General features: G+C 34.6%; 1 protein-coding gene across 3 annotated transcripts in view; it reads left to right on the plus strand.

Annotated features, from left to right (window-relative positions):
• Positions 1–14,054, plus strand: part of IL1RAPL2 (interleukin 1 receptor accessory protein like 2) — a 1,121,335-nt gene that overhangs the window by 901,987 nt on the left and 205,294 nt on the right. The gene's annotated exons all lie outside the window — the stretch shown is intronic.

The following is a 14,054-nucleotide window of genomic DNA, read 5'->3' on the forward strand; positions in this document are numbered from 1 at the left end:
GCTAAACCAGAGGTAAAAATAAAATGCTAGGAAAGAATAGAAGAGGGAGTTAATTCTGGTTGAAGGAGAATCAGGAGAGGTTGATGGAAGAGATGACATTTGAACTGAAGTTTCAAGGATGGATAGAATTTATACATGTGGAGATAAGGAGAGTAAATGGATAAGTGCAGGGTATGCTTTAATAAAGGAATTCAATCCACTACAGCTTGGAGAATGAGCATGTGGCTTGCTTAGTGAAAGATAAATCTGAAGAAAGTAGTTGGAACAGATTGTGGAGAGTACTGAATGCTGAACTGTGACATAGCCTAAGCAGAGTAGGAATGTGATAGATTGTCAAATCCTCATTTATGTTTTCTCCTGAAATTTCTCTTTAATCTATCCTCTCCTTTACATTACCCATTACCTTTTCCCTGTTTCTAACCCAAGTTACCTCTTGCCTGGACTATTCAAACAACTTACAAATTGGACCCTCCTCTCCTTCTCTTAACCTTCTTACCAGCTCAATCTTTCTAATACACAGCTCTGGTCATATAATTTCCTTCTTCAGGGAACTTCTGTCATTCTGTGTTGGCTACAAGATAAAATCCAAACTCCATAGTAGTGTAGTTCAAGCTTCACTCCTCTGAACTCCCTTTTCACACATATTAGGCAATTTAAACTACATTTCCAGTCTTTGTATCCTTCACCCACACTTCATGAATCTTACCTCACACTGTCCTCTCTGAACATCCTATGCTTTTTTTCCCTCTCTCCCTTTGTACATAGTTGCCTCCCCCTATAGTACATTCTCCCAGCTCCTTTTCTCTCAAGCTGGATATGTCTGAATCCTGAGCAGCTTAAACATCTTTTCTACCAAGCTTTTACTGCTTTTCCACCCTCCCAGGTTGTTAGTAATTTCCCTCCTCTGAATCTCCATAATATTTCACCTGTACCTCTCTTGTAAGGAACATTGTATCAGCCATTGAGGATACAAAGGTGTATAAGACACAGTCTTACATTATTATTTATACTATACTACATTTTAAAGATCAAGAATATAGGAGGATGGGTGATGCAACCCATTGCAGTCAGCCAGTCTAGTTTGATTAACTCTCTCCAAAGAATGTACTGATAGAACAAACCTCCCTCTTGGCCTCTATGGAAAATAGGCTACACAAATGGCTTTCATTGGAGAAATTAGACTATATATCATCTCTATGCCACTAATAGCACTGTGTTTTTTCTTTCTCCTTTAATGCAGGTGTTGTGGAAGAGAAAGAGTGGGGTCAGCAACATTTATTGAATGCTTCCTGTGTGTTGTTTAATCCTCAAAACAATCCTATAAAATAGATCCTATTATGTTCATTTTATATATGCAGTAACTGAAGCATAGAGTAAGTGAATAAATCAGGATTCAAATTCAGTCTAGGAACTGGAGAAGTTGGGATTAAAATCCATACAGTCTGGTCCCATAGTGTCTACTACTTAACCACCATGCTACACTCATAGGTACCACTGTTTAGCAGAAATAAATATGTTAGTTCATTGGGGAGGCAACCTCTTCAGACTTCTGAGAAGAATTTGTAACATTGGTCTCTTTGTAAGAAAACACTGCTCTTTTATGGTACCATGAGACAATAACTCCTTATGAAAATATATTTCCAAGGAAGTGACCTGGCATCTTCTTTCATCTAAATCCTGTGAAAACAGTAGACTCACAAAGTTCAACCAATCAATCAATAGTAATTCTTGAGTACATACCATGTGGCCCAATCCTATAAGGAATAAGAGAAAAGAAATATGGTTACACAAAAATATTCAGCAATATCAGGAGCACTGCATTGAATGGGTTAAACTTTTTTTGAATGAGTGCTGTAGAGTTGGAGAAAAATCCAAATATAAACACTTCTGGTCTTTTTCCATACCATACAGTCGCTCCTTCTTCCCTGGATAGCACATTGGAGCTATGCAAATGCACTGAGTGTGAGATATGCTGAGTTTATTTGCAAGGTTTCTTCTGGATGGCATTGATGCTCACATAACATGGAGGGCTGGCTGAGGCTGAGACTATGAACATTCCTGGAGAATCAGCATGAGACATCTGAAGACAACAAAGATCATAGTGGTGACTGACCACCTACTATGAGTTAAGCATAGTTCACTTCCTATGGAATTATACAATGTATGGTCCCATATGACTAGCTTTCTTCACTTAGTATACTATTTTTGATGATCATCCTTTGTAGCATGCATCAGTACTTTGTTCCTTTTCATGGCTGAATAACATTCCCTTGTATGAATATACCAGGTGTTTACCCATTCATCAATTGATGGACATTTGTGTCTTTTTCACTTTTTGAATACTATAAATAATACTGCTATGAACATTCACGTACAACTTTTTATGTGGACATGTTTTCTTTTATCTTGGGTATATATCTTAAAGTAGAATTGCTGGGTGGGTCATTAGGTAATGCTATGTATAACTGAGGAATTTGTCAGATTTTAAAATCCCACCAGTAATCCATGAGTCTTCCAATTTCTTCACATCCTTACTGATACATTATTAACTGACATTTTTTTATTATAGTCATCCTAGTTTGCATATAGTGGTATCTCATTGTAATTTTGGTTTGCATTTCCCTAAGACAAATGGTGTTGAGCATTTTTTCATGTGCTTATTGACCATTTCTATATCTTCTTTGGAGAAATATCTATTCAAATATTTTGTTCCTTAAAATTACATCACTTATCTTTTTATTATTGAGTTGTAAAGGTCCTTTATATAACCTAGAGACAGTTATTTAACAGATGTAAGATTTGCACATATGTTCTCCCAGTCTGCATCTTGTCTTTTCATTTTATTAATGGTTTCTTTTGAAGTGCAATTAAAATTTTTTTTGATAAAGTTCAATGTATCAAAATTTTCTTTTATGGATTGTGCTTTCTTTTCTAGAAAGCTCTTTTTCCCTAAAGATGTTTTTCCCAAGTCAAGATCACAAAGTTTTTTTTTTATGTTTTTGTCTAGAAAATTAATAGATTTACTTCTATGCTTACACTTATGATCCATTTTGAGTGACTTTTAGTGCTTGTTGTGGCACCCTAGTCAAAATGTAATTGATGATAAATGTAAGGCTTCATTTCTGGACTCTCATTTCTGTTCCATTGAATCTATATGTTCATTATTGTGCTAATACAACACTGGTGGTTTATAATAGTTTTTAAATCAGGAAGTGTGAATACTCCATAACTATTCGTTTTCAAGACTGTTTTAACTATTCTGGGTCTATTGTATTACCTCATAAAATTTAGGATCAGCATGTCCATTTCAATAAAAAGGTTACTGGTGACTATTGTTAATAATACTATCTGTCTTGTAAATTTGAAATTTGCTGAGAGTGTATCTTAAGTGTTCTCACTAAGGAGAATAATAGGTAATATGTGAGGTGATAGATATATTAACTCGATTGTGGTAAATATTTCACAACATATATGTGCATCAAATCATCACATTGTACACTTTAAATATATACAATTTTATTTGTCAATTATACCTCAATAAATCTGGAGGAGGGAGAGAAAAAAGAGCTAGCTGGAATATTAATAGTGTTTGCATCGAATTTATAGATCAATTGGGGGATAATTGTCATTTTTTTTTTTTGTCAGTCTTAAAACCCATGAACATAGAATGTATTTCCATTTATTTATATTTTCTTTAATTTCTCTCAACAATGTTCTTTAGTTTATTCAGTATATAAAAATTGTACTACATTTGATGTATTTATACCTGAGTATTTTATTCTTTTTGATAATATTGTGAATAAAAGTATTTTTAAAATTTTATTTTTGAATTATTCATTGGAATTATGTAGATACAAAATTTCTTTCTGTATATTAATCTTGCATCTTGCAATTTTGCTACATTTGTTTTTGCACATTTTTAATAGATCCCGAGTTTCTTATAGATGTTTTATTTCCAGATTAAAGACAGTTTAAGTTTTTCATTTCTAACTTAGATGCTTTACATTCTTTTCTTTTCTTTTCTTCTCTTTTCTTTCTCTTTTTTCTTTTTTTGTTTGTTTGTTTCCCTTCATTGATCTAGCCAAAACCTCTTGTAAAGTGTCAAATAGACATGACTAAAGCAAACAACTGCCTCATTCTTGATCTTAGGAGGAAAACATTCAGTCCTTCACTATTAGTATTATGTTAGTTGTGGGTTATTTGTAGATGTACTTTAGCAATTTGAGGTTGTTCCCTTATGTTCCTAGTTTGCTGAGTTTTGTCACAAGAATGTTAGATCTTGTCAGATGCTTTTTTTGCATCTATTGGGATGATCATGTGGTTTTTTAATTGTTTATTCTATTAATATGGTATATTATATGAATTGATTTTCAGATGTTACGCTAAACCTTTCATTTATGGTATAAATCCCACTTATTTCTGGTGTATAATTCTTTTTACATGTGTTGATGGATTTGATTTGATAGTATTTTGTTGATGATTTTTGTGTCTATATTCATAAGGGACATTGTGGTCTGTAGTTTTCTTATTTTCTTCTGGTTATAACTACATCTTTAATGGTTATTGGAAGGTATATTACTTATATACTCTGGTTACAGCATTTTATACCATTTCATTTTCCAAATTATTTTACTAAGTTATTTTAAGAGCTCCATTTTTTTCCATATGTTGTGTCTTACCAAAAATCATCAACAAAATACTGGCAAACGGACTCCAATAATACATGAAAAGGATCGTACACCATGAGCAAGTGGGATTTATCCCAGGGATGCAAGGATTTTTCAATATCTGCAAATCAATCAATGTGATACACCATATTAACAAATTGAATAATAAAAACCATATGATCATCTCAATACATGCAGAAAAAGTTTTGATAAAATTCAACATCCATTTATGATAAAAAAATAACTCTTGGGCTTCCCTGGTGACGCAGTGGTTGAGAGTCTGCCTGCCAGTGCAGGGGACATGGGTTCGAGCCCTGGTCTGGGAAGATCCCACATGCCGCGGAGCAACTGGGCCCGAGAGCCACAACTACTGAGCCTGCGCATCTGGAGCCTGTGCTCCGCAACAAGAGAGACCACGATAGTGAGAGGCCCGCGCACCACGATGAAGAGTGGATCCCGCTTGCCACAACTAGAGAAAGCCCTCGCACAGAAACGAAGACCCAACACAGTCGAAAATAAATAAATATTTTTTTTTAAAAAAATAATAATAACTCTTCAGAAAGTGGGCATAGAGGGAACCTACCTCAACATAATAAAGGCTATATATAATAAATTCACAGCTAACATTATACTCAACAGTGAAAAGCTGAAAGCATTTCCTCTAAGATCAGGAACAAGACAAGGATGCCACTCTCACCACTTTTATTCAACATAGTTTTGGAAGTCCTAGCCACAGCAATCAGAGAAGAAAAAGAAATAAAAGGAATCCAAATTGGAAAAGAAGTAAAACTGTCACTGTTTGCAGATGACATGATGCTATACGTAGAAAATCCTAAAGACACTACCAGAAAACTACTAGAGCTCGTCAATGAATTCAGTAAAGTTGCAGGATACAAAATTAATACACAGAAATCTGTTGCATTCCTATACACGAACAACAAAATTTCAGAAAAAGAAATTAAGGAAACAATCCCATTTACCATCACATCAAAAAGAACAAAATACCTAAGAATAAACCTACCTAAGGAGGCAAAAGACCTGTACTCAGAAAACTATAAGACGCTGAAGGAAGAAATTGAAGATGACACAAACGGATGGAAAGACATACTGTGTTCTTGGATTGGAAGAATCAATATTGTTAAAATGACCATACTATCCAAGGCAATCTACAGATTCAGTGCAATCCCTAACAAATTACCAACGGCATTTTTCACAGAACTAGAACAAAAAAATTTTACAAGTGGTATGGAAACACAAAGGACCCTGAATAGCCAAAACAATCTTGAGAAAGAAAAACAGAGCTGGAGGAATCATGCTCCCTGACTTCAGACTATACTACAAAGCTACAGTAATCAACACTGTATGGTACTAGTACAAAAACAGAAATATAGATGAATGGAACAGGATGGGAAGCCCAGAGATAAACCCACGCAAATATGGTCACCTCATCTTTGATAAAGGAGGCAAGAATATGCAGTGGAGAAAAGACAGCCTCTTCAGTAAATGGTGCTGGGAAAACTGGACAGCTACATGTAAAAGAATGAAATTAGAACATTCTCTAACACCATATACAAAAATAAACTCAAAATGGATTAAAGATCTAAATCTAAGACCGGATACTCTAAAACTCCTAGAAGAAAACATAGGCAGAACACTCTTTGACATAAATTGCAGCAATATTTTTTGGATCCGTCTCCTAGAGTAATAGAAATAAAAACAAAAATAAACAAATGGGACCTAATTAAACTTAAAACCTTTTGCACAGCAAAGGAAACCATAAACAAAATGAAAAGACAACCTATGGACTGGGAGAAAATATTTGCGAACTATGGTACCAAAAAGGGATTAATTTCAAAACTATACAAATAGCTCATACAGCTTAATATCAAAAAACAAACAACCCAATCAAAAAAGGGGCAGAAGACCTAAATAGACATTTCTCCAAAGAAGACATACAGATGGCTAAAAAGCACATGAAAAGATGCTCAACATCATTAATTATTAGAGAAATGCAAATCAAAACTACAATTAGGTGTCACCTCACACCAGTCAGAATGGCCATCATTAAAAAGTCTACAAATAATAAATTCTGGAGGGGGTGTGGAGAAAAAAAGAACCCTCCTACACTATTGATGGGAGTGTAAATTGGTGTAGCCACTGTGGAGAACAGTATGGAGGTTCCTTAAAAAAGCTAAAAATAGAGTTACCATATGATCCTGCAATCTCACTCCTCAGCATATATCTGGAGAAAATTGTAATTCAAAAAGATACATGCACCCCAATGTTCATAGCAGCACTATTTACAATATCCAAGACATGAAAACAACCTAAATGTTCATTGACAGAGGAATGGATAAAGAAGATGTGGAATATATATATATATAATGGAATATTACTCAGCCATAAAAAAGAATGAAATAATGACATTTGTAGCAACATGGATGGACCTAGAGATTATCATATTAAGTGAAGTAAGTCAGACAGAGATAGATGTCATATGATATCACTTATATGTGGAATCTTTAAAAAATGATGCAAATGAACTTATTCAAAAAACAGAAATAGACTCACAGACATAGAAAATAAATTAATGTTTACCAATGGGGATAGTGGATAGCAAGGGTGGGGTGGGAGAAATAAATTAGGAGTTTGGGTTTAACATATACACACTACTATATATAAAATATGTAGTTTTCTTATGATGTTTTTGGTTTGGAATCAGGCTAGTACAGGCTTCAGAAGACGAATTTGGAAGTATTTCCTCCTCTTCTATTTTTTTCAAAACAGGTTTTGAAGGGTTGATAACAATTCTTTAAATATTTAATAGAATTCACCAAGGAAGCCATCTGGGTCTGTGTTTTTCTTTAATTCAGTTAGGCTCAGGAATATATTTTGTATGATTCTTATCTTTTGAAATTTATTGATTTGTTTTATGGGCTCATATATAATCTACCCTGGAGAATATTTCATGTATGCTTGAAAAGATTCTGTATTTTGTAGTCATTGAGTATACAGTTCTATATATGTCAGTTATGTTGAGTAATTTGATAGTGTTATTTACATCTTCTGTTTTCTTCCAATGTTCTATCTATTTGTTTTTATCTATTATTGAGAGCAAAATACTGAAAGCTCCCCAAGTCTTACTGAATTGTGATCTTTCTTTTCAATTCTTTCTGGTTTTGTTTTTTGTGTTTGTGGCTTTATGGTTAGGTGCATATAAACTTGTTATTGTTATACCTCCCTGATGTATTTTGTCATAAAATATTCATCTTTGTCTCTTTTTTTGGGGGGGGTATTGATATTGATGTAACCACCTCAACTCTTTTATGGCTACTGTTTTCATGGTATGTCTTTTCACATCATTCTACATTCAATTTATTTATGTATTTTAATTAAGGTGTGTCTCTTGTAAAGAGCAGATAATTGTATCTTGTTTTTTTTTTTAATCCACTCTGAAAATCTTTGCCTTTCAATTTGGGCATTTAGACAATCCACATTTAAGATAATTATTGATTTGTTTGGATTAACATTTATAATTTACCTTGTTATTTTATATGTCTTCTTATGTTCTTAAGTTTCCCTCGACTGCTTCTTTTTGGGTTAATTTTTTTTTTCATGTACTGCCTTAATTTCTCTGTATATTTTTATCTAATTTTAAATGTTATTTCCTTAGTGGTTCCTCTAGGGATTACAATATGCATCTTAATTTAAAGAATCTCCTTCAGATTAATACCAGTATGATTCTAGAAAAATATAGGAACTTAATAACTATAAAGTTCCATTTCCTTCCTTCCTTGTGCTATTACTGTCATATGTATTATATCTATGTATGATCAACATAATAATACTATTATAATTATTGCTTCATGTAACCTTGTCTTTTAAAGAAGTAAAGAGTGTTTTATATTAACCTACCTAAAACCTTCACTGGTATTCTACATTTCCTCTTGTGGCTCTGGGTATAGTGTCATTTCCTTTCAGCTTTGAAGGTCTTCCTTTAGTATTTCTTATATGACATTCTGGCTAGCAACTTGTTCTCTCAGTCTTTGTTAATCTAGGAACATCCTTATTTAATCTTCATCTTTGAAGGATAGTTTCACTGGATATAGAATTATTTGTTCAGATATAGATATAGCTACAGACATATATTTAATTCTAGCACTTTTAATATGGCATTCTAGCCTTCATTCTTATGAGGTCAACATTTATCATATTAATGCTTTCCTATATGTAATGAGTTATTTTTCCCTTGCTGCTCTCAAGATTTTGTCTTTGTTTTTAACTTTTAATGGTTTGCTTATGATATATCTAGATGTGGATTGCTTTGTGTTTTTCCTAACTGGTGCTTGTTGAACTTCTCAGATATATAGATTAACTATAGTCACCTTGCTGCACGTTGAACCTCCAGGAGTTATTTATTTTATTTTATTTCATGGAAAGGCATTTTATTTTAAATATAGCAGTTTGTACATGTCAATCCCAAACTCCCAATCTATCCCTCCACTCCACCCTTCCCCCTGGTAACCATAAGTTCCTTCTCTAAGTCTGTGAGTCTGTTTCTCTTTTGTAAATAGGTTCATTTGTATCAATTTTTTTAGATTCCACATATAAGTGATATAATATGATACTTGTCTTTCTCTGTCTGACTTACTTCGCTTAGTATGATAATCTCCAGGACTTATTTATTTTATAACTGAAAGTTACACCTTTTGACCACCTTTATCCACTTTGCCCACCCACCCCCCATCCCTCCCTCTGACAATCACCAATCTGCCCTTTGTATCTATGAGTCCATTTTTTGTTTGTTTTTTTAGATTCCACATCTAAGTGAGATAATATAGTATTTGTCTTTATCTGTCTGACTTATTTCACTTTTCACTTAGCATAATGGCCTCAAGGACCATTCTTGTTGTTGCAAATGATGAGATTTCCTTCTTTTTTTATGACTGATTAATATTCCATTGTATATTTATACCTTGTTTTCTTTCTCCATTTATCCATCAATGGAAACATAGGTTGTTTCCATGTCTTGGCTATTGTAAATAATGCTGCAGTGAACATGGGTTTGCAGATGTCTTTTTGCATTAGTATTTTAGTTTCCTTTGGATAAATACACAGAAGTGGAATTGCTGGAACGTATGATAGTTCTATTTTTAATTTTTTGAAGAATCTCATGCTGTATTCTATAGAGGCTGCACCAATTTACATTCCCACCAACTATACATAAGGGTTCTCTTTTCTCCACATCCTTGCTGACACTTGTCATTTCTTGTCTTTTTGCTGATAGCCATTCTAACAGGTGTGAGGTGATATCTCACTGTGGTTTTGATTGGCATTTACCTGATGATTAGTGATGTTGAACATCGTTTCCTGTAGGGGACAATTTTATCAGTTTTATTGACTTATTTTTTTTCCTGTATTTAGGCCATACTTTCATATTTTTTTGCATGTTTTATGTATTTTTTTGTTGCTGTTGAAAACTGAGCATTCTAGATAAAATATTGTAGCAACTCTGGGTTTTGATCTCTCCTCCACCACTGTGGCTTATTGTTGTTGCTATTTTGTGTTTGTTTTTTTCTTTGTTTAGTGACTCGACTGAACTAAGTCCATGAAGTCTATTTTGCCACAGTTTGTGGCCTATGAAATCACTGCTAAGTTTTTCTTCCTTGTTCTTATTTTTAAGCCTGGTTTCATAGAGGTTGCTCCTGGGTCAACATAGCTCTGTTGTTAGCCAATGATTTCTCATAGGTTGTACTTAGCACCTCAGACCCATAAGCCTTTGCTGATGTATCAGTGTGTGTGGTGCTTTGTAGATTTTACTTCCTTCTGGGCTCTTTACATCTTATCAGAATCTACTTCTGATAAGTATGTACATGTGTGCAGCCTCAGGGTTGGCCAGACGTGTTTAACTAGCTTGGGCCCTCATTCGGGGATAGATTTGTCCAAGCCATGACTTCAGCCTTGATTTAATAGAGCTGTTGGTCCTTCTCACTCACCAGCCTCCGAGATTATCACTTCCACTGACTACACTGTTATACATGAGTGTTGCCAGTGCTCCCCTTTCCAAATCAAGTGAGCCACCATTGATAGTGGCAGAGAACTTGCCAGTTCTCATGGCCCACCACCCCCTGACAGAATCTCTGCTTTGGCTATGCAGGGTGATGGTGACAAGAGGTCTTAAGGATGAGAGAAGCCTCACCACAGATTCCCACTTTTCTTACCCAAAGTTCATCATTTTTTTCATGCATAAATGTTGTACAACTTTTGTCAATTTCCAGATTCCTTGAATGGTTCTTTTTCTCAATTTGCCCATCATTACAGTTGCTTTGCTGGAAGAGTATTTACCAATTACTTTATTCAGCTGTAGCCCTAACTTGCATCTCCTGCATTGCCTGTTTGCTTTTTAGGTGACTAAATTCTTAAATGGAATATTGGATAATGTAAACAAGGAATAAACTAAAGAAATAAACAAAGCATCCCATGAATCTCAATGAATAAATAGATGTACAGTACCTTGCTTTTCACAGAATATTTGTTTACTGTAATTTGAATGTTCTAATTAGCATAGTATTTTATTTTATTTTATTTTCTATTTTCTTCTAAAAGGTTTATAGTTTTGCATTTTACATCTAGGTCTATGATCCACTTAGAGTTAGCTTTTTTGTAAGGTGTACATAACGGTTGAGTTTCAATTGGACATCTGAATGTCCAATTGTTCTAGAATAATTTCTTTTTTTTTAACATCTTTATTGGAGTATAATTGCTCTACAATCCTGTGTTAGTTTCTGCTTTATAACAAAGTGAATCAGCCATACATATACATATATCCCCACATCTCCTCCCTCTTGGGTCTCCCTCCTGCGTCTCCCTCCCACCATCCTTATCCCACCCCTCTAGGTGGTCACAAAGCACCGAGCTGATCTCCCTGTGCTATGCGGCTGCTTAACACTAGATATTGATTTTACAACTGGTAGTGTATATATGTCCATGCCACTCACTCACTTCGTCCCAGCCTACCCTTCCCCCTCCCCATGTCCTCAAGTCCATTCTCTACGTCTGTGTCTTTATTCCTGTCCTGCCTCTTGGTTCTTCAGAACAATTTTTTTCTTTTTTTAAGATTCCATATATATGTGTTAGCATACGGTATTTGTTTTTCTCTTTCTGACTTACTTCACTCTGTATGACAGACTCTAGGTAAATCCACCTCACTACAAATAACTCAATTTCATTTCTTTTTATGGCGAACTAATATTCCAATGTAAATAAGTGCCACATCTTCCTTATCTATTCATCTGTCGATGGACACTTAGGTGGCTTCCATGTCCTGCTATTGTAAATAGAGCTGCAATGAATATTGTGATACATGACTCTTTCTGAGTTATAGTTTTCTCAGGGTATATGCCCAGTAGTGGGATCGCTGGGTCATATGGTAATTCTCATTTTAGTTTTTGAAGGAACGTCCATAGTGGCTGTATCAATTTACATCCCCACCAACAGTGCAAGAGGGTTCCCTTTTCTCCACACCCTCTCCAGCATTTATTGTTTGTAGATTTGCTAAAGATGCCCATTCTGACTGGTGTGAGCTGATACCACATTGTAGTTTTGATTTGCATTCCTCTAATGATTAATGATGTTGAGCATCCTTTCATGTGTTTGTTGGCAATCTGAATATTTTCTTTGGAGAAATGTCTGTTTAGGTCTTCTGCCCATTTTGGTATTTCATTGTTTGTTTTTTGATATTGAGCTGCATGAGTTGCTTGTATATTTTGGAGATTAATCCTTTGTCAGTTACTTTGTTTGCAAATATATTCTCCCATTCTGAGGGTTGTCTTTTTGTCTTGTTTATGGTTTCCTTTGCTGTGAAAAGCCTTTAAGTTTCATTAGGTCCCATTTGTTTACTTTTGTTTTTATTTCCATTTCTGTAGGACGTGGGTCAAAAAGGATTTTGCTGTGATTTATGTCATAGAGTGTTCTGCCTATGTTTTCCTCTTAAGAGTTTTATAGTATCTGGCCTTCCATTTAGGTCTTTAATTCATTTTGAGTTTCTTTTTGTGTATGGTGTTAGGAAGTGTTCTAATTTCATTCGTTTATATGTAGCTGTCCAGTTTTCCCAGCACAACTTATTGAAGAGGCTGTCTTTTCTCTATTGTATACTCTTGCCTCCTTTGTCAAAAATAAGGTGACCATATGTGCGTGGGTTTATCTCTGGTCTTTCTATCCTGTTCCATTGATCTATATTTCTGTTTTTGTGCCAGTACCATAATCTCCTGATTACTGTAGCTTTGTAATATGGTCTGAAGTCCGGGAGCCTGATTCCTCCAGCTCCGTTTTTCTTTATCAAGGTTGCTCTGGCTATTCATGGTCTTTTTTGTTTCCATACAAATTGTGAAATTTATTGTTCTAGTTCTCTGAAAAATGCCATTGGTAGATTGATAGGGATTGCATTAAATCTGTAGATTGCTTTGGGTGGTATAGTCATTTTCACAATGTTGATTCTTCCAATCCAAGAACATGGTATATCTCTCCATCTCTTTGTATCATCTTTAATTTCTTTCATCAGTGTCTTATAGTTTTCTGCATACAGGTCTTTTGTCCCCTTAGGTAGGTTTATTCCTAGGTATTTTATTCTTTTTGTTGCAGTGGTATATGGGAGTGTTTCCTTAATTTCTCTTTCAGATTTTTCATCATTAGTGTATAGGAATGCAAGAGATTTCTGTGCATAAATTCTGTATCCTGCTACATTACCAAATTCATTGATTAGCTCTAGTAGTTTTCTGGTAGCATCTTTAGGATTCTCTATGTGTAGTATCATGTCATCTGCAAACAGTGACAGCTTTACTTCTTCTTTTTTTGATTTGGATTCCTTCTGTGATGGCTGTGGCTAAAACTTCCAAAACTGTGTTGAATAATAGTGGTGAGAATGGGCAGCCTTGCCTGTACTTCATCTAAGAGGAAATGATTTCAGTTTTTCACCATTGAGAATGATGTTAGCTGTGGGTTTGTCATACATGGCCTTTATTATGTTGAGGTAAGGTCCTCTGTGCCTACTTTCTGGAGGGTTTTTATCATAAATGGGTGTTGAATTTTGTCAAAAGCTTTTTCTGCATCTATTGAGATGATCATATGGTTTTTCTCCTTCAGTTTGTTAATATGGCGTGTCACATTGATTGATTTTTATATATTGAAGAATCCTTGCATTCCTGGGATAAACCCCACTTGATCATGGTGTATGATCCTTTTGATGTGCTGTGGGATTCTGTTTGCTAGTATTTTGTTGAGGATTTTTGTATCTGTGTTCATCAGGGATACTGGCCTGTAGTTTTCTTTCTTTTTTTTTTTCTTAGATTCCATATATATGTGTTAGCATATGGTATTTGTTTTTCTCTT

The sequence above is a fragment of the Balaenoptera borealis genome (genome assembly GCF_965194805.1).
Source record: "Balaenoptera borealis genome assembly, chromosome: X".
NCBI classification, from domain to species: domain Eukaryota; kingdom Metazoa; phylum Chordata; class Mammalia; order Artiodactyla; family Balaenopteridae; genus Balaenoptera; species Balaenoptera borealis.